The sequence below is a fragment of the Bison bison genome, unplaced genomic scaffold, assembly GCF_000754665.1.
Source record: "Bison bison bison isolate TAMUID 2011002044 unplaced genomic scaffold, Bison_UMD1.0 scf7180017864270, whole genome shotgun sequence".
Lineage (NCBI taxonomy): Eukaryota > Metazoa > Chordata > Mammalia > Artiodactyla > Bovidae > Bison > Bison bison.
Genome location: NW_011494842.1, coordinates 6,990,906 through 7,011,395, shown reverse-complemented (window position 1 = coordinate 7,011,395; position 20,490 = coordinate 6,990,906).

The window sequence follows — 20,490 nt, the reverse complement described above, 5'->3', positions numbered from 1 at the left end:
GCCTCTTCCTCTCCCCTGGGACTGTCCCGTCTGGGAGTTCTGGAAGCTGCTTATCAGCGCCCACCCACAGCTGCCCCCTCATGAGCTGCTGTGAGCCTGGCCAGAGCAGAAACACCTGGAATTCCCTAAGCAGGGCGGCCATGGAGTGGGGAGGTGGGGCCCATCTGGGCCTGGGGCCTCCTGAGGTGTGGAGAAGGGGGAGGACAGAGCAGTCAGCGGTGGCTTCTGCAGGGACACAAGGGCCCAGGCTCTAGCAAGCTGGGAGGAGACAGACCCTCGACTCAGAAAAAGATCTTTACCTACAAGAAGATACCATCGTATTTGGTGGTTGAAGAGATAGGAGTGAGCCAAGACAGAAGGCCACTTCATTTGCATTTCTTACAAAAACCGACTTTCTAACATCAGGCTGAAACTAGCTACACAGTGGTTACGGGATTTCTGGTAGACACTATGGAAAACGGGGGGTGCGGGGGTGGGAGGGGAAGACAGGGAGCTTGGTTGGATGTGAAGAGAAGTCACGAAACTGAAAAGGTGCAAAAAAAGACCATCACTGACATCTCAGTGTGCCTCAAAGGAAACCCTCCTCTCCACAAACCAGACAGGAAGCGCCTTTCAGCCCTGCCAGCTCCCAGTCCTCCATCCCCAGCGGCTCTGGCCAGCAGCCGGGCAGCGGGAAGGCGGCTGGCAGGGCAGCAGGTGCCCACGGCCCCGTACGTGCCGCCCCCGCTACATCTCCCCCTGCTCCCCCTCTGCCAGGGCACACAGGACCCTGGAGGGCCCGCTGGGGCCAAATAAAGGAGGGCTTTATGCTGCCCTGCCCCCACCAAAAGACACCCACGAGAGGGACCTGCGTGTCTGACTGTAATTATCAGCCATCTGACCTGTTACTGCGATGGCGAAGGAGGGCAGGGGGCACACCTCTAATGAGGGACGGGCATGCTGCAGGCACCAGGGAGGGTGCCCCTGCCTGACAGGGAGCAGCGCTTGTTTACAGCAAGTGCTTAATAAATGCTGAGTCAAAGACCAAGATGGAGTATACTAGATAACTTACAAATGTTTTCCCAAAAGCTGCAGTCCAATAATATCAGGGGGTTACTGCCTTTATTTTTATGCAGTGAATTCCCAGCTGAACCATGCAGAATTACAAGCCCTACACAGAGGAAATGTGTGGAACACACTGAAACTTTTTTATTTTTAAGTTACTTGAGGGCAGACCATATTTTCAGAGTCAGAAGGGAGACTTTTACAAGAGACCAAATGAGGAAAATTTTCTTTAAAATGAGACATCTGGCAAACCTGGCAATTCAGTTTTTATTTGTTGATGAAAATTTCTTGGACCTGTGTTCCTCTCTGAATCATTCTTCTTAAAATAGAGGCTTTAATAGAGAGCATTTTGTCTGATTTTTCTTCCATAGCAGGCTCCACTGAGCACACAGAGGAAGCAGCAACCTCAATCCACAGGAACTGCATTTTCATATTAATTAACATTTTACTCCATTCGGTAATATCTGTTGAAAAGTGAACTGTGGCGGAGATGCTGGTCTCATCCTTTCGTGAAGCTCCACATGCAGATTTTCCTCAATGTGTTAACTGGTAAGAAGCAGACACGATGCTCTCAAAGGCTGTATACTGGCTGCAAGGAAAACAGCGTTGACCTGGAACCCAATACCTTCTCTGAGAAGATGGGAATAAAAAAAACTAGCTCTGCCATAAGCAAGGAGCAGACCCCAGAACAGAACAGTGGCTTGGAGCCTCAGGGCTTCAGGAACGTGTCAGCCCACCACAGAGCAAAAACCAGCCAGCCTTTCCTTTCATTTCATTATTACATTCTCATCAATCAAGCTGAAATAAAAAGGAAACCCTCTGGAAGGAAATCTTCGGAATATAAAAACCCAAACTGCACTTTATTAACAACAACCAAAAAAAACATGCCCAGGCCTGAAGTTCCAAGATGCTAACCAATACCAGATCTATGCTTATAGGAAGGGTGTCTGCATTTTCCCCGCTGCCTACAGCACTAACTATGGAGACCCCGTCAGTCATCAGGTGTCTGAGTATCTAGTAAGCTTCAGCACTGCCATAAGGGCAGGGGACACATGTGAGCAGAAAGACAGACATGGCCTTGGCTTCACGGTAGGTGAGACAGACCTTGATGATCCCAGAAGTCATTTCTACACAAATGTACCTAAAGACGGCATCACCGATGCAATGGACATGAACTTGGGCAAACCTCAGGAGATGCTGAGGGACAGAGAGGCCTGGCATGCTGCAGCCCATGGGGTCGCAAAGAGTTGGACACGACTGGACGACTGAACAACCACCACCACCTAAAGAGCTCGTGAATGTCTCCCACTACACAACACGAGAGCCCCAAATTCCCTTCTAGAGTAAAACATCACTCCATTTAACAGCTGATAAAAATGAGGAAACCACGTGCCCAAGATCATACAACCTACAACCCCAGTTTGGTGAGGCCTCGGGTCCACGGCCTATCACACCAGGTCACCTCTGCCCTCTTCCTGCCGCTTCCAGAAGCCCCCAGTAAGACCCCCAGGGAGAAACAACTCTACAAGCCGTCCTGCTCCCACACTCAGAGCCCTTGGAAAGTCCTGTGTTCAACAACACTGTTTGGGGCCCGTGGTGCAGTATTTCAGTGCTCTCCTGACATCACTCATGGGGAAATCTTCTTTCTTCAGAAATGGAAGAGTCAATAACACAGGAAGCCCAAAGGCCTTTTTCACAGAATAAACCTAAAATGACTACGGGCCCCGGAAGACTTCTGGCTGCCCAAGAAAGTGGGCCAGCACGTAACCTGGACTCTGCTTCCCGTCCTGGCCAACTCAATATTTTGTCACAGAACTGTCATAACCATTTCCTCCCCAATCTTAGAAAAATCTTACTACCTCCCATACTGACTTAAATACATCTTGAACAGTGTTTTCCTGAAAACACTGTATAAATCAAATGGTGATGACTAAATCATTCTGGACCCACTACAGCGATTTACTAAGTGACAGAATACTTTTGGTGAGCAAACTATGAGTCCTTAATTAATCCTGTTTAAACTCTGATGTTTTTAATTACTAGATTTTCATAAAGTAGCACAGTCTCAGAGACAGTTGTACGAACTTTGTAAGTGTCCATTTAAATTTCTTTGAGAAGATGCCATCCTTCCTGATTGATGAGTTTTAGATTCAAAGACTATTTTATGTAGCCTTTCCTAACTAACTAGTGAATAGCTAGAGGCTCAGAGACCAAGGCTCAGTTCAGCCTCTATTTCGACAGCTCCTCTCTCTATGGCTACTTACTGTACTGTTAGTATATGAACAGTCCTTCTCATTTTACAGGGGTGTTGAGGCCAAATGAAATGAAACAGGTAAATGCAAAAGGTACTATTTAAAGTTGAGACACCTGATTGTCTTTCTGTACCTGGCTCCTAGTGCCGGGCCTACCCAGAGCAGAAACTCAGGAAATTGAGGAAAGAGCAAAGTTCACTTCTGCAGAAGCTGACAGCATTCATCGAGTACAGGAAAGGAAACCTAACCTTAGGGAACAAACAGTGGGCCAGGTTAACCACAACAAAAATAGGCAATACAGTCCCAGCCAGCAGGACCACAATAAGGTTCTGCATCTCATCGTCAAAAACGGAACCAGCTACCCCTACGTGACAAAAGCAGGTCAAACAAGTTACTCAGAGCGAATCTCTTTCTCAATCCATCCAAAAATGTATTCTTTTCAATGATCCTCTAACCAAGATATCAAAGTATTCTTACTAGTATACCTCTTTCTAACCTAATCAACTTTGTAGTAGAATTAGGTATTAATTGTTCAAATGTCTATTAAATCCTTACCATGTGTCAGGTCAGAGATTCTCAGTTATTTCAATTCCTACTCTTTAATAAAATGTGTTGCCAACTTCTCTCAGAGGTGAAGGGGGCTCCCCTAGCCCTGGGCAAATACCCAGTTTCAGGGTCTGGAGCCCCACCTCCCTGAAGACCCCAGACTCCCAGAACACCTGCGATCAGGGAGAAACCACAGGAGCCGCTCTGAGGTTGAGATTGGCTGGCGAGAGAAAATAAGGCTGAGGCCCACCGTCTTCCTCTAAGGGGCTCTGTGTTTACACACAGGGAACCAGAGCATGCCAGACTACACGAGCACCACCGGAAAAAACTGACACTGATGCTGATTACAGATGCTGGGGAACCACAAATTAATAAGCAAGAAACTGAAAATCTGATTTGGCCATGTAAAAATTAATGCTAATTATAGTCACTTAACATGAATAGCTTACCTAATTACCATGCAGCACAATACTGATCACGCACATCAATAAAGGTGTCAGATTAGCCCGAATGTGTGACTTCATCAGGACACTGAAGTGAGGTCACACCTGGCTGACTTTCAGAAACTGTTCCTCAGGCGGCGTGCTTTTTTACTCACAAATCAAAGCTGAATTGAACATCCTTGGGTGAACAAGAACTTGCATTGCTATAAAAGCATTACCAGGCCCTGGGCACAACCTGGAAACTGGAAGAGCAGAGACTCTGTGGTGACTCAGAGCACTACACAAAGATTCCAGGGGCGAGAAACAGATCCTGCATTTTTTATTATATATGACTCTGCAGCCAAACTGCCACTTCTCTTCTACTCACTTGAATGAAGGTCTTCATTCCACATACCACCATCCTTCATTCCAAACTGTCAAGGGTCATTACAGCAGTAACAGGAAATGTGGAGCTGGGGCCTGACAGCTGACTGAATTTTGGCTGACTGGGGAGAAAAGCTTCCTCTGCGTGTGAAGGGTGTGGGTTTCTTAGTGACCACCCAGGGTTAGGACTCCAGACACTGCCAATCACAAAGCCCAAGGAGCGTGTTTGGCCACTTCTGGAAGTTTCCAGGTCTGTGCATAGGTCCTCGAACTTCACAAGATGCACTCTCACAGCTAAGGACCAGGACTGTGAGTGAGGAAGGGCTGGGCCCTAGATAATAGCCCTAAGGGCTAAGCATCCTCGTTGGTATCCTGTGCACACTGAAGGAGCTTATTTCAGAACCTCGCAGGTCAAAGCAAAGATAGTGGTTAACCTGCACCTTTAAAAAAACCCCAGAATCAAACCAACACAGCATTCCGCAGCATACATGGGTGGGGCTTTCTGTACACATCTCGGTAAATACACGCCGTGAAAGGAGTAAGAAGTCAAATCAACACAGCACTCCGCAGCACACATGGTGGGGCTTTCTGTACACACCTCGGTAAATACACGCCTGAAAGGAGTAAGAAGTCTTTTTCTGCCTTTCGTATCACTAGCTTCCCCTCAGTTCAAGGTTCTTGGGCCTTCTCTGTGGAGCTTTAGCTTCTACCGCAACAAAGGGTGATTAAAACAAACCAAAGGGCTGATTTATCTGCGGAGTTTTAAAAACTTTTAATACAAAGCCTTCATCTACAAATGCCTGTGCACACAGAAACAAGTAACGGGGCCGTTCTAAAGCTAACATTCCCCTTCTGCTGAAAGGAAAAAAGTATTCCACTTCGGTTATGACTCAGGACATCCAGTTCTTCTCAAAAATCTCACTCTCACTTTCCATTGTGAAAATCCTATTCAGTCACAAGAAATTTCAACCTCTTGCTTATAAATCAACCAAGCCATTGCACCTCCTGAATGTCTTTCCAATCTGGCCCCTTTCCATACAAGTTCTAATAAGCTTTATAGTGAGTAGTAGCAGTCTTTCAGTCATGTCGTTCTCTTTGTGACCCCATGGGCTGTAGCCCGTCAGGCTCCTCTGTCCATGGAATTCTCCAGGCCAGAATACTGGGGTGGGTTGCCATGCCCTCCTCCAGGGGATCTTCCCAACCTAGGGATCCAACCCGGGTCTCCTACATTACAAATGGATTCTTTACCGTCTGAGCCATCAGGGCATAGCTTTAAACGCCTAGTAAATTTCTAACCCTCTGAGCCACTTCCCCAAAATCTGAAGTGATCTTTCAAAAATGTAAACCCATCTTTACTTTCTGTGTGAAATCCAAGTCCTGACTGTGGGCCTGACGGCCTGGCCTCTGCCTGCCACTCCAGCCCCTCTCTCCCACTACCAACACCTCCTTTCCACCGGGTGACTGTTGGCAGTTTTCTCCAGCCTTTGCACACACGGTACTCTCTACTTCTCCAGCTTAGATGAGCCCTCACTTTCCCATTCTTCACCTGCACAACTCCTACCCTCTAATACACCCACTCAGACATCACGTCAAGGAGGAGCACCCCTCCCCCTACCCGTCCCTTGGTTCTTCATGACCCTCCAGCACCCCTGCTTCAGAGCACTCATCACACCCTGTCTCGCTCTTTAGAAGATTAGGAGGCTGGGATGGAGACTGCCTTTCTCTCTAACTCCACTGGCTTACACGAGGCCTAGTACTCATCAAATGAAGAAACTCCCTCGTCCTTTGATTTCAAATCAATACAACTTCCTCTACTAGAGAGTTACGCATGTAATCTACTGGGAAAAATCTACTAAGGTGACTTTTCGTTAATGATGGAGATAATTATTATGGTGGGCTTCCCTGGGGGTAAAAAAACCTGCCTGCCAATGCAGGAGACGTGGGTTTGATCCCTGGGTCAGGAAGATCCCCTGGAGAAAGTAATGGCAACCCACCCCAATATTCTTGTCTGGAAAATTCCAATGACAGAGGGGCCTGGCAGGCTACAGTCCATGGGGTTGCAAAGAGTCGGGCACAAGCTGGTGACTAAACAACAACAGCAGTTATTACAGTAAATGCCAGCTGAAGGCACAGAGTGTGGTGCGATGGGAAAAACACCGGGCAGCCAGTGAGGCACGAGGCTGAACTTATACCAGAGGCACCAGAAGCCCAGGTCTGCGGTTTCACAGGAGAATTTAGGGAAGTCTGGGAATGCGTCGAGTGCAGTGTTTGGCACATGAAGACGTATCCCTGCTCCCAACTCACTGTACTTCATGGGCCCGGGTGTGTATGGTGGAGAAAAAGAAACACATTCCCAGCAAAAACCTATGGTGATAAAGGTCAAAACAGTGGTTATCTCAAGGAGGGGCATTTTTGGCTGGGCGGGAACACGAGAACCTTCTGGAGTGCTGGAAATGGTCTATGTCTTGATCTTGGTGATGACTACATAGATGTGTACATGAAGAAAACACTTTGCTCTTTACACTTAATATTCGTGTATTCACTGGATGTAAATCATACTTCAAAAGATTTTGGAAGCTAATAAAGGAAGAACACTCTCCCCTATGAAGGAACACAGCCCTAGCGGTGAGGTTTGACGTCAAAGCATTTTGTACACTGAAAGCTCCTGGTCAACCACAGCTTATTCTTAGCCCCAGGCTGCAACATTATCATAAACGGTCAGCAAATGCATTTGTACACCAGGCATGGGCAGCAGGCAGGATACACGTCTCACGCGCACGCATCATGATGTCCCAAAGGTACAGAGAAGCTATCCTACTTTATAAGAACATTTATTTCAGAATGATACGAACTTCAGAGTCACTCTGTTATAACAGTTTCTCAATCAACAAATACTCAAAGTACAGCCACAATCCAGCTGGAGCTAAAACAATTTTTTGAAGTATTCTCTCTCACTCGCACTTCCTTGGTCTCTCGTCCTTTCAGGTCTCAAGTCTAAAGTTCATCAAGCCAGCATCCAGGCTGCTGCCCACCCACCTGATGAGCCTCCTCTTCACTGACTCCACATGCAGCCCCCACTCCACCTGGCCAGCTCAGCAAGCAGGTCTTCCCACTTCAGCTTCTCCACCTTTGCCCCTGGCTGATCCCTCTCCTCCCTACACCCGTCTCCTAGTGGCTTTCTTCAAGGGCAGAGCTCGTGCCCCACTCCCTAGAGGTATACACGGTTGGAGAAGGGTCTTCAGAACACCCTAGTCCATTACCATCTTCTCGCAACCTCCTTTAGCTCAGACTGTCCACATCCATGGCTAAAGGTCCAAGCACCTAAAAGGTGGCTGGACTTCCTTTGTACAAATATTACTATTGGCAGCTGCCATTACTATGTTCCAGCCACTGTTCTAAGTACTTTACATGCATGACTTCGTTTAATCTTCAGTCTTACTATATGGAAGATACTATTATTACAGATGAGGAAACTGAGGCAAAGAAGTTAAAGTTGTCTATTATCTCTCAATAGGTAGGTGGCAAAGGCAAGACTTGAACCCAGAGAACTTGACTCCAGAGCCACTATCTAATATAGTGCTTGTGTGTTTCCTTTTTATTTTGAAATAATTTCAGGCTCACAGAAGGGCTTCAAAGATAGTACAGAGCTCCTGTGTATCTTTCACCCCGCTTCCCTTTACGTTATCATCTTATATAACCCTGGTACATTGATCCAAACTTAAGTAACACTGGTATAATACTATTAACTAAACTACAAGACTTCCCTGGTGGCACAGTGGATAAGAATCCACCTGCTAATCCAGGGGACACAGGTTCGATCCCTGGTCCGGGAAGTCCATAAGCCACAACTACTGAAGCCTGGGCACCTAGACGCAGTGCTCCACAACAAGAGACTGCCGCAGTGAGAAGCCCACACACCACAGCTACAGAGAAGCCCCCACACCAGACAAAGCCCAACAGCAAAGACCCAGCACAGCCAATAAATAAGTGAAACTGAACTACAGACTTTACTCAGATCTCCCCAGATTTTTTTCTTTTTAGTTGAAATATAGTTGATTTACAATGTTTTTACACTTGTGGCCATTTCCTGGCCCACTTTACATTTAGTGGACATAATTCCTTAGTCTCCGGTCTATGACGGTTCCTCGGTCTTTCCTTATCTTTCACAACCCTGTCATTCTTAAAAAATACTAGTCAGGTATCTTCTGACTGTTCTTCGGTTTAAATTTGTCTTGTTTTCCCATGATTACGTGGAGTGATGGATTTGGGGGCAAGAACACAAGAGGTGAAGTGCCCTTCTCATCCCATCCTATCAGGGGGCAAATGATATCAACGTGACTGATAATTTTAACACTGGCCTCTTGGTTAAGGTGGTATATCCCAAGTTCTTCCACTGTGAAATCACTGTTTCCTCTCTCCACACTCTATTATTTGGAAACCAGTCTCTAAGTCCAGCCCAAATCCAAGAGGAGCGGAATTCAACTCCCTCCTCAGGAAACAAGACTTTCAAAGAATATGTGGACGTGGATTGAAATCATCACAGTAATTAATAAATATTTTGGAAGATGCTTTAGGGTCATGCAAATATTCTGTTTCTCCCTAAACTTTCACCCATTCATGTTAACTTCACTGGTGGATCTTGCCTACAGCAATTACTACTGTGGTGTGCTAATGGTGATCTTCTACTCCTTTCACTACTTCTACATTTATTAACTGGAATTCTTCTGAAAAGAAGAACTCTCTGTCCCCTTTATTTATTTATTCAATCATTTGTATCATAACTCATGGATGTCTATTTTATTCTTCGGCTCATAATCTATTACTACGGCTTTTGACTTTGTTCAAATTGTTCCAGCTTTGGTCATTGAGAGCTCTTTCAGGTTGGCCTCTGTGTTCTCTTGACATACCAATCTTTTTTATTTTCCCCGCCCCAGTCCTGGAATCAACCATTTCTCCAAGGAGATCACAGGACCATTTTGTCATCACTCTAATCAAGTCAATTTCTTAGGAGAATTTGACAAATTTTGTATTTCTAAATATCTCCTACAGCAGCATGCCTGACATACAGGAATGAATCTGTTTATGAAAGCTTCAAGGACAGAAAGAGCAGTGGCCCACTGGCACATTCACACAGATAGGCGACGGGCTTCCTCCTCTCCTGACTCCCCCGTGGGGCGTGGTACAGAAAAGGCTGCCAAATCTAAAAAAGAAATTATACAAACGAACTTTATCTAAACAGAAACAGACTCACAGCCTGAGAGAACAAGTTTATGGCTGCCGAGGGGGAAGGATGGGGGAAGGGGTAGCTGGGGAGCTTGCTAAGGACATGCGCACGTTGCCATTTTGCAATGGACAACCAACAAGGACCTGCCATATAGCACAGGGAACTCTGGACGGGAGGGGAGTTTGGAGGACGACGGACACGTGTATATATGTATGGCTAAGTCCCTTTGCTGTTCACCTGAAACTATCAAAACATTGTTTGTTAATCAGCTATACTTCAATGCAAAATAAAAAGTTTAAAAATTGAAAACAAAAAAAAGGCTGCCCAGTTCCTCGCGCACAGTCTGTCTCTGCAGCTGCTGTAAGATGTGCTGATGCACCTTCCTTGGGACCTCTGCCAGGAAGCACCACAAACACTGCCTTCTCCCCCCACCCCATGGATAGGAAACTGAGGTGTAAGAGGAGTAAAAAACGTTCCCAAAGGCGCACAGCAAGAGAACGGCTGAGGCTGAGGCGACTCCAGGCAGAAGGCCCCAAGGGGCCTGCTCTCCTGTGCCCCTCCCCAGAGGCAGAGTGCACTCTGAAGGAGGAGGGCTCCCGGCGCCGCCGACATTCCCTGAAGACTGATTTCTCTGTCTAAACTGTGTCGTCCCCTTCCCTTCAGAGTTCAAGCACGGAGAGACTGACTAAAGGATAAAACTAAGAGAGTTCTGTGCTTTCCAGACCCCAGGATGCTAGAAAGACCTAGACAAGAACATAAGGCTTAATGTAAAGATTTTGTCTGGTTATCTACAGATCAAATACAAGGCTAACATCAAAATCAGCGCAGGAGGGAAAGACAAGGCTTAGATTTTGTTCCACTCAAACCCAGATGGCCACACTGAACCCAAAGACCAATCCTAGTTTATTAGTATAAATACAAAGTGAGCAATGAAAAACAAATTAAACACATTAAAACTAATATGAATTGCAATCAAAATAACATTAAAAAGCAGTAGGTTAAGCCCATGGGTGTCAAAATCTTACAAGTTCCAGTACCTGATAATAAGGAAACCTGATGCCAGCCAGATGCATGCGAAGTCAAGACACTGAGTTCATTATTTTATCACCAGAAAGAAATGAGATAATACCCTGGGCATAGGAAGTGTTTAAAAAAAAATACACACACACATATATATGTCAATAATGGTGGTTATTACATTATTATACAATATTCACATTTTTTCGGGTATATAGTTGACTAAAGAATAAATATTAAAGAGAGGTAAACAGAAATCATGGTCACTAAAGACAATGAGTCTAACAGATCATGATGGTTAAAGAAAAGACATCTGAAAAAAGCGCTGTCTGAAAAAACTTAACTAAAAGTACTGGGTCCTGATTTTGTATACACTGTTTCTTCAAGAAAGAAAAAACTGTTAAATTTGAAAAGGAAACACTAAACCCTTGATCATTCACTTTAAAACCTTTCTGAAAGTCTGCTATGGGTCTGCTAAAGATGATGTAAGGGCTGCTGATAAGAGTGACTAGCAAGACAAAAAAAAAAGTGACTAGCAAGAAAACTATTCTCCAGCCAGGTATTAAACATAATTATGGAGAGAGCAAGAGATTAAAAAGTAACAAATCTGGAGTCTCTGCCAATTTCAACACCTGAGGCATTTTCACTTGTAACAGATAAAAAGCTACGGAGTATTTCACTGACTGCTAAGCCGCAGGGACCATAGGTGCTTTCAGGACCACTAGCTAGAAGCACTACCTTTTCCTTCTACCTCCACAACCTGGAGGCGCAGACCTGCACTTGGCAGCCATCATCTCCACGTAAAATAGACTCTACAGGCCTTGAAAATGGAAAGTCTCGGCCTTAGGCAAGTCACTTAAACCTTTCTTATCAGAAAAATCACCACTGATACCAATATCACAGGATTGTGAAGATTAAAGCACCAAGGATTATGGAAGTAATATTACCTATTCCATAACCCCAGGCTTCAAGCTACTATCAAAAATCATTTGACCCAGCCAGATAACAGTCTCTGAAAATCATTTTATGGACAAACTAATTATTGTTTGGGAATGTAAAATCTGGTCATCAACCACTAATGAGGGAGGGGAAAGGTAAAGAATTGTTTAAAAAAATAAAAAAGCAGAACAGGTAAGCATAGTTAAAAATAATTTCAAACACACAGGCCTCTAGTTTCTTGCCAATTGTTTAGATTTACTTCTCTTGCATACACCGTGGACTCAGTGGTACATCAGACACTCAGCGGTACTGATGTGTCCAAAACAATTCTTTATCACTTTAAAATTTGGTGGGGAAAGGGGGGGCGTGAATTTTCTCAGAGGTGAAATTCAGGAATGCATTAACCTGCTTGAGAGGAAGATGAGAATTTTCTAGAAGGAAAGTTTGAGGAAAGCAATATAGGAGGTTTTGTCTTCTTCATGAGTTGCAGGGCTTCCCCTCTGTATTCTATACTAATATATTATTTGGTGTAAGTCTGAAGACATTCCCTTCATCTAACTTTCTTACATCCAAGGAAACTGCCAATGACTTTATAATAACCATCTCACTTTATGTAGTCAGTGTTTAAAGGATTTTGTGTTACATGCTTACTAAAAGGAAGAAATTGCCCCAGTTGCATGAAGGCTAAAACTAAGGACTCTGCAGCCAGTCTGCCCGGGCTGGGAACCAAGCCTCAGCACCTCCCAGTCACTATCGTGGGCAAGGTACTTGACGGCTCCGTACTTCGGTTTCCTCATCAGTAAGCTGGCAATATTTCTAGTGCCTTCCCCAAAGTGTTGTTATGAGGACAAAATGAGCTAATATTTGTAAAGTGCTTAAGAACTGCAGATGATAAAAAGGGTTATCAAAGCAACTACTAAATTAAAATAAATAAATCCTTAATTAATCTTCTTTAGTAAAACTTTACCTAAAGAGAGTAATGGGTGGTGTGAATCATATCCAAAGACACTCAAATTCTCCAAGGGGTCAAACTCAGTGCTTTATCAGCAACAGTCTGGGGAGTCAGACTCCTGGCTCTGCCCTCCTCCGTGTGGCCCTGAGCGGGTCACTTTAACTTCTCCCTGAATCTCCGCTACTTCATCTGTAACAGGTGGGTAATGACAATTATCCAGCAGATACGCTGTGAAGATAGACTGAGAAAATAGGGTGTGAAGTTCCAGGCACAGGCCAAGCAAAGTATTAAGGGCTCAAGAAACGAAACTCTCTCCCCACATCATGTACAACCCCCCAGCCCAGAGTCTACAGCTACAGTTCTGAGCTACAGCTCTAAATTAACCTGTGAGTGAACTACCTCAAATTCTACAATCTGGACTGGGCTTTCACTGGAGTTTTATCAGGGCTGTGGGGCAACCTGAAGAAGCAAGAATCAGACCACTGGATGGAACCAGGGTCCAAAATCAAGCTGGATCAGAAGACAAGTAAGGAACATGATACTAAGAGGAATCAACAAAGCCAGGGCGGGGCTCCAGCAAAGAGCTAAAGACAAACCCACCAAGTCTAGGAATCTTCCAGGCCAACAGTCCTAAAATGATCTGTTTTGAAACCTCTTCTGGCCATTGGCCATCGGACTCCTCAGAAGCAGGTCTATAACTCAAAAGGAAAAATAACTTGAGAAATGGACTGTTTAAAGGAGACTGAAAAGAAATCAGAATGAAGGCTTATTTCAGGTGAAAGGAAAACAAAGTCAACAAGTTGGTTCACTCAGACAAGAAGAGCTGGGATACAGACAGAAACTCCCTTTAAGGTGGGTCTTTCTGGAAACTCCCTGATGGTCAACGGTTAGGACTTGGCAGTCTCACTGCTGGGGCCTGGGTTCAATCCCTGGGCAAGGAATTAAGAGTCTATGTAAGCTGTGAGGAGCGGCCAAAAAAGAAGCATCCTCCCAAGGTTACATAAAGCACCATCTCCAAATAAACTCACTTCTGTTTTCTAAAGATCTGATATCTTAAGTAAAAGCACCACTGTTTCTATTTTTTCACAGCTGAGAAGAGCGAGTTTTCAATTTTTTTTTAATTAATAATATTTAAACTTCTGAGATTTTTAAGCTTTTTCTGTGGCTGAAAAGAATCCCAATTAGAAGATCTGACTTCACACATGCAAAGCTGAAAGGTACAAGATGAACAGAAGGAGGGACAATAATAAAAAATTTTACTTTCTTAACCTTAGTAAGGACAAGCACTTACTAATGTCCTCCAAATTACTGTTACTAATCCAGTATCAGTGAATGTTCAATCAGTGCTGATACTGGTATTATTATTCACGGGACATACCCTTGGAGCTGCTTTTCCAGGCATAGTAAAGGAAAAGACTGTTCTGCAGACACCACATCAAGTCCTCCCTCACTCAGCCCCAACAGAGGACGGACCCCATCCATGGAGGCAGAGCCACAGCTTCAGTCCTGGGAGAATTACACACTGCCCGACTCAAGTGTTAAACTCCTTGGCGCTGTGAAGCTCAGGTGACTTAAGATAGATTTTCCTTTCTCAGTAAATGAAGTCCAATATATTTCTTCTCTTACTTCTGTTTTCATTTTTCATCTTAACTCATGACAATGCTCTTTAAAGAATCTGAGAGCCCAACATGAAAGTGCTGTGAAGCCAGTACGAAGGAGCTGGATGCTGTCACTGCCTAATAGAGGCCAAGACCTCTTTGAAGTAGAACCCTGATTGTCCCAACAACTGTCAAAAAGAGAAACAAATAAGTCGTTCTATGTGCTGCTTTTATCACTTTTAAATTGAGGCTACACATGTAACATTTGCATGGCTGGTCAAAGGGGGAATCTGAGCCAAAGCAGAAGGATCCTGACCCAGACCTCCCACCCTCACTCCAAACACATAAAACCAAGGGATAAAATAAAACAAAGAAAGGCTTGCATATACAGCTAAGCTCCAAATCAAAAAGAAAATGAATATATACAGATAGCAGCACAGGAACTCGAAATCAGACCTGAGTGGGAGCTCTAAATGCAATAATTAAGAAATCAATGACAAGACCTGATTATTCAATGCTTATACTAAAAAAGTGTGACACCATGAAATATATTCAGAGTAACATGAGACTGAATAAGTAACAACTCACCTTGACACAGACTCTTATCTAGAGTCACATCATAAAGCTGGTGGGAAAACACCACTCTTAGTGGGTCTTCCATTATTACAATGTAAAGAAATTTGGTTATTCAAGTCCCTAGAGTATCTTTTTAAGGCTTTCTAACTTATAGGGCCAAGTATGGCCAGTGGAAAACTTAAAAAAAAATTAAAAGTCAGATGAACTACTCCAGATTCAAAGATCTTAATGCTTGATTTGCAAGTGACCAGAAGAACCAGCACAACTGGGGGACTCTGAGTAGACACAGCATTCAACTAAAATATACCAACACACACAACAAACACACCACTTCATTACAAACCAATTCAAGGGCTTTACTTGGTAAAATTGTCAAAATCTAAATGTCTCAGAGCACATTTTAGAAAGGTTATTACTGAAGCACGAATATGCTTAAGTCTGTGCATTCATAATGATTATTCACAAGAAACTCATTGGACACCTCTGAAGACCACTTGGAATGCAACCTGATTTGAAAACAGGTAAATAAGGGGGAAGAATCAAGCATTTAATCCCTCTTTCCTGCACAAACTGTACCTCAGGGTAACAAAGCAGTTAATAACATGAGGTTTCTCTATAAAGTTTCTCTCCAGAAAGTATTTCAGTCAATAAATGAAGATGGTAACATAAAAATGAAAACACCACCACTTTGCAAATTCTAAATCAGGGCTATAGATCATGAGTGCCAATGGCTGCCAATGTCACAAAAAAAGAAGCCTAAACAGAGGGACATACATGAAACCCACTAGGAAGAAATCCTGCCAGAAAATCTGAACCTGAATCAGACTAAACCAGGATCTGGTTTCCAGCTCATAGCAAACACAGGGAACAGATGAACACACTGAACGATACCTCAGAGATGCAATCGGCAAAACCCAGGCTCTGGTAAACAGACAAATGAATTTTTTGTCAAAAACTGACAAAAACAATTTTTTTCTTCAACAAGTAAACTGGAATGAAAAAAGTGACAGAGATGAAACCCAAAGGTTTAAAGACAGTAATGAGACATTCCAACCAAATGCCATGCATAGATCTTGTTTGAACGCAGATTTGAACAAACCAACAATATAAAATAAAATATTTTCAGGAATTCCCTGGCAGTCCACTAGTTAGCACTTTGCACTCACTGCCAAGGGCCTAGGTTCACTCCATGGTTGGGGAACTAAGATGCCATAAGCTTCAAGTCAAAATAAATAAGTAAGTCTCTGGACTTCTGTATGTCTGAAATGTCCCACAATAAAGGCTAGAACAACAAATGGCAGAAACAAAATGGATTTTGTCTCATTCTGCTTGGAGCGTACTAATGGCCCTCTTCTAAACATTTTGCCTCTGAGAAAGGACCCAAGAGGCCCCAACCTGACTATTAAAAATTCTCTGTCTTCACAAAGGTAACTTTCTAAACATAACTAGCATTTAGGAGCCATAGATCAGGACATTACTTTCCAATCAGAAGGACCCAGGAGATGTAAGGAGCCTAAGAATTATTATGAATCCTCAAATTCAACTGCACATATGTGATTTTTGCAGTGGTTAAATACTCAAATTACATCTACTATCCTACTGAGAATATAAAATGTCGTAATCACGAGCATGCACAAAAACTTATCTGCAAGGATGTACATCACAGTGTTATTCCAACAGCAGAAAACTAATAGCAAACTCATACCTAATGGCGGGGAAGGGATTAAATAAATTACAGTTCATACACACTATGGAATACCACTTACCCATTTCAAATGAGGTTGAGGGGACTAGAAAATGATGGTAAAATGCTCACAATGTATTAAGGAGAAATCTGAGACAAAGTACATACAGCACAATGGTCTGTTTCAGGGGGAAAAAAAAAGGGTGTATAGAAAAAAGACCAAAGTATGTTCATCAAAATTATAAAAGCTAATTTCTCTAGGTAGTAGAACTATAGAGGATTTTCTTCTTTGTGCTTTTACTGTGGCTAGCAATTTTTCTGCAATAAAGGCAGAGATCCATAATTCCTCATCTACAATTCAGAAAACCAAAAAGTTCTGAAAACACACTTTCAAAAGTTAGTGGCAAAATGGGATAACTGACATGGAGCAGCTTCACAGTTATCCCATTTAGTGTGAATATTAACAAGTTTCACTGCAAAAATATAATGTTTCAGAGTGCTGCCCCAGATTCCAGTAGGGGGTCAGTATCTTCCACAACCCCCAAATTCTGGATTCTAAGCCCCAAGATTTCAGACAAGTGATTGTGAGTCTATATCAGTTTGTAACTTTGCCACCATTATCTCATATTTGAAAATGCTGGGAGCCTCTGCTATCAATTACTGCTAAGTCGCTTCAGTCATGTCCGACTCTGTGTGACCCCACAGACGGCGGCCCACCAGGCTCCCCCGTCTCTGGGATTCTCCAGGCAAGAACACTGGAGTGGGTTGCCATTCCTTCTCCAATGCATGAAAGGGAAAAGTGAAAGTGAAGTCGCTCAGTCGTGTCCAACTCTTCGTGACCCCATGGTCTGCAGCCTACCAGGCTCCTCCGTCCATGGGATTTTCCAGGCAAGAGTACTGGAGTGGGGTGCCATTGCCTTCTCCAGCTATAAATTACTATAAATCTTTACATGGAAACATTAAAAAAAAAAAACAAAACAGGATTATCATTCCAGATCTCTCAAAGGTGGCAAGCATTGGGCTCCCATCAAATGACTGTAGCAGCCCAGGTTTACCAAGCCCTTGGCAAGAGCCAGGCATTATGTGTCTTAATATCTTAGCTCATGAGATGCTGCTTCAGAAAGTAGGTACTATCCTGGGCACATTGTATTAGGTTGGCCAAAAGGTTCATTTAAGTGTTTCAGTAACATCTTACAGAAAAACCCAAAGGAATCTTTTGGCCAACTCAATAAACATGGAGACACAGATGCTCAGAGAGGTGAAGTAATGTGCCTACCTCACAAGGCAGAGCTGGGTCTGAGCCTGACCCCATAGCTACCATGCTGAAACTCTCACCAGTTAAGTAAGTCAGAAGGCAGCTCTACTTCTTGGAACATCTTCACTGTTTTTAATAGTGGTAATAACATCACAAGTAAAGCAGAGACAACTGTTTTAAAAACTTTTTTGATTTGTAAACTAAACAAACCTGATCTACAAATTACTGAGAAAGGATAAATATGAAGCCATACCATATAATTTCTAGTATTACTACCACTAACTCTAACCTCACCAAAGTTATGTGAAGATGTTCTATGAATACAACAATATAATTTTCTATACCACAAAAAATCTCCCAGTAATCCTTTGGAAATCAGTGTGGGGAACATTTTCTGAGGGCTCTCCAACACAGACCCAGTTCCTGCCCACAGGAGAGCCTGACATTTCCAAGAACAAACTCTCCACCATCTACTTTTAGGGTTTCCTTGGTGTCTCTGGGCTATAAAACCTAGTAATTTACTCTCCCTACTGAAGACTAGGGTAGAAGTAGCTTAACTTCCTTTTGAAAAACCAAAAGTCACAGCTGTTTGAGTGGACAAACCAAGGAGGGTGGGGTCCAGGAAAGAATCTTCTGAAGGGATTTTTCTGGCCAGACACAACTTTCACCAGGACCATAACCTCCCAGGACAAGTGAATATGCTGAAGCTGACTGAATACAAACCAAATTCTTCACAAGACTGTTTGACCTGTTTCCAGTCTCTAATTTTTATAACTAAGACACTCAAAACTGAATTTCAACCAGAGAAGTAAGAAAAGGGAGATCTCCGACTTACTAAACTTGTGTTAAATCCTTTTTTACTACCAGGAGACGCCTTACCCGGTTTAAGAATTAGGCATGCTCAGATGTTTGCAACCACACTACAGTCACTCCCAGGCATGCCACCTTTTTTGTTTTGTTTTTTAACAGGGGAACCACGTTCTGCTTTAGAGAAAGCAAAAATGTACAGTAACTTCAAAGGAAAGGAAAAAGGGCTGCCATGTGAATAAAATTATACTTAAATAAATATTTTAAGAAGTTCCTTCAAAACCATTTTTTTCCCATTTGTTTAATCGGAGGATAACTGCTTTACACTGTTGTATCGGTCTCTGCCGCATGACAATGTGAATCCGCCGTAAGTATACACATGTCCCCTCCCTCTTGAACCCTGCTCCTACCTACTCCCATCCTGCCCCTCAAGGTGGTCACAGAGTACTGGATTGAGCTCCCTGTGTAAAAAGTACATGCTCAGTTGCTAAGTCATGTCTGACTCTGCAACCCCATGGACTGCAGCCCACCAGGCTCCTCTGTCCACAGGATTTCCCAGGCAAGAATACTGGAGCGGGTTGCCATTTCCTTCTCCAGGGGATATTCCTGACCCAGGGATGGAACCTATGTTTCCTGTGTCTCCTCCATTGACAGGTGGATTCTTTACTGGCTGAGGCACCTGGAAAGTCCCCACTGTGTAAAAACCATTTTTTAATGAAGAGGTTTAGTAGAATATCCAGAAAACTGCTATAGCAGTAAACAGTTGTGGGGTTTCTGTTATTTTGTTTTTGCATTCTCTTAGAAGAGCAGGAACTTAGATCACACACATCCATGAGTTCCTGCTTCTAAGCCCGCCCTTTTGACATCCTTACATGGTCAGCATTGCTCTCCTCCTCAGGATGTTAAAATCATCTAGCTCAAAATAGGCATATTCAAAAGCAATCTGGCACAGAGGAGGGCAAAAGTAAAAGGGTCAGCACGAAAAAAATTGTCATGTCACTGCAATTTCCAAGCTACAGATCCATTTTCTGGTTGAAAGGGCCATTTCAATAGAACAGTTAGGGTAGCCACTCTTTTTTTGCAGTATGAATTCCTTAAATAAATATCAAGAATCCTTTCTTAAAAGCAATAACTCTGTCATATCTTCTGACATTTGGGGAGAACCAAATCCCAGGCAAGAATACTGGAGTGGGTTGCCATTTCCTTCTCCGGGGGATCTTCCTGACCCAGGGATCGAACCTGCCTCTCCTGCTTGGCAGGCAGATTCTTAACTGCTGAGCCACCAGGGAAGCCCGAGGGTTACAATACATAAAGCAATAAACTGTGAAATCCAGACAAGCAAAGTATGAGTGCATGCACTACGAGTCACTGCAGATAAGGGGTTCCAAAGTGGAAGTCTGAGAGATCCGTGTGTCTTAGGGTCATTAGGGAGGGCTTTGAGAAGTTAAGACCTAAGCCAAAGCAGTGTAACAGAATAGGGATGGGGTAAGAGAAGAGGTATTCTGTAGCTTAAGAACAAGCACAGAGCCTTTGTGGAAGGGGCTGGGGATAGGACTGCATCACAAACAGATGAGACAAACTTACATGTGATCTGGAACCTTTCTATTCACTGCAGCTGTATGCTCCCGCTCCCGCGAGCTTCCCTTGGTCACTCAAAACAGCTGGACAAGTGCAGGCTGCAACTGACAGCACTGGTGGGGCAGGATACGGCAGCTAACACAAGGGCCAGATCTGCAGCCACGGCGCCACGGCTCTCATTAATAACCCAGGGTCCTTGAGGTGGGTGTGTA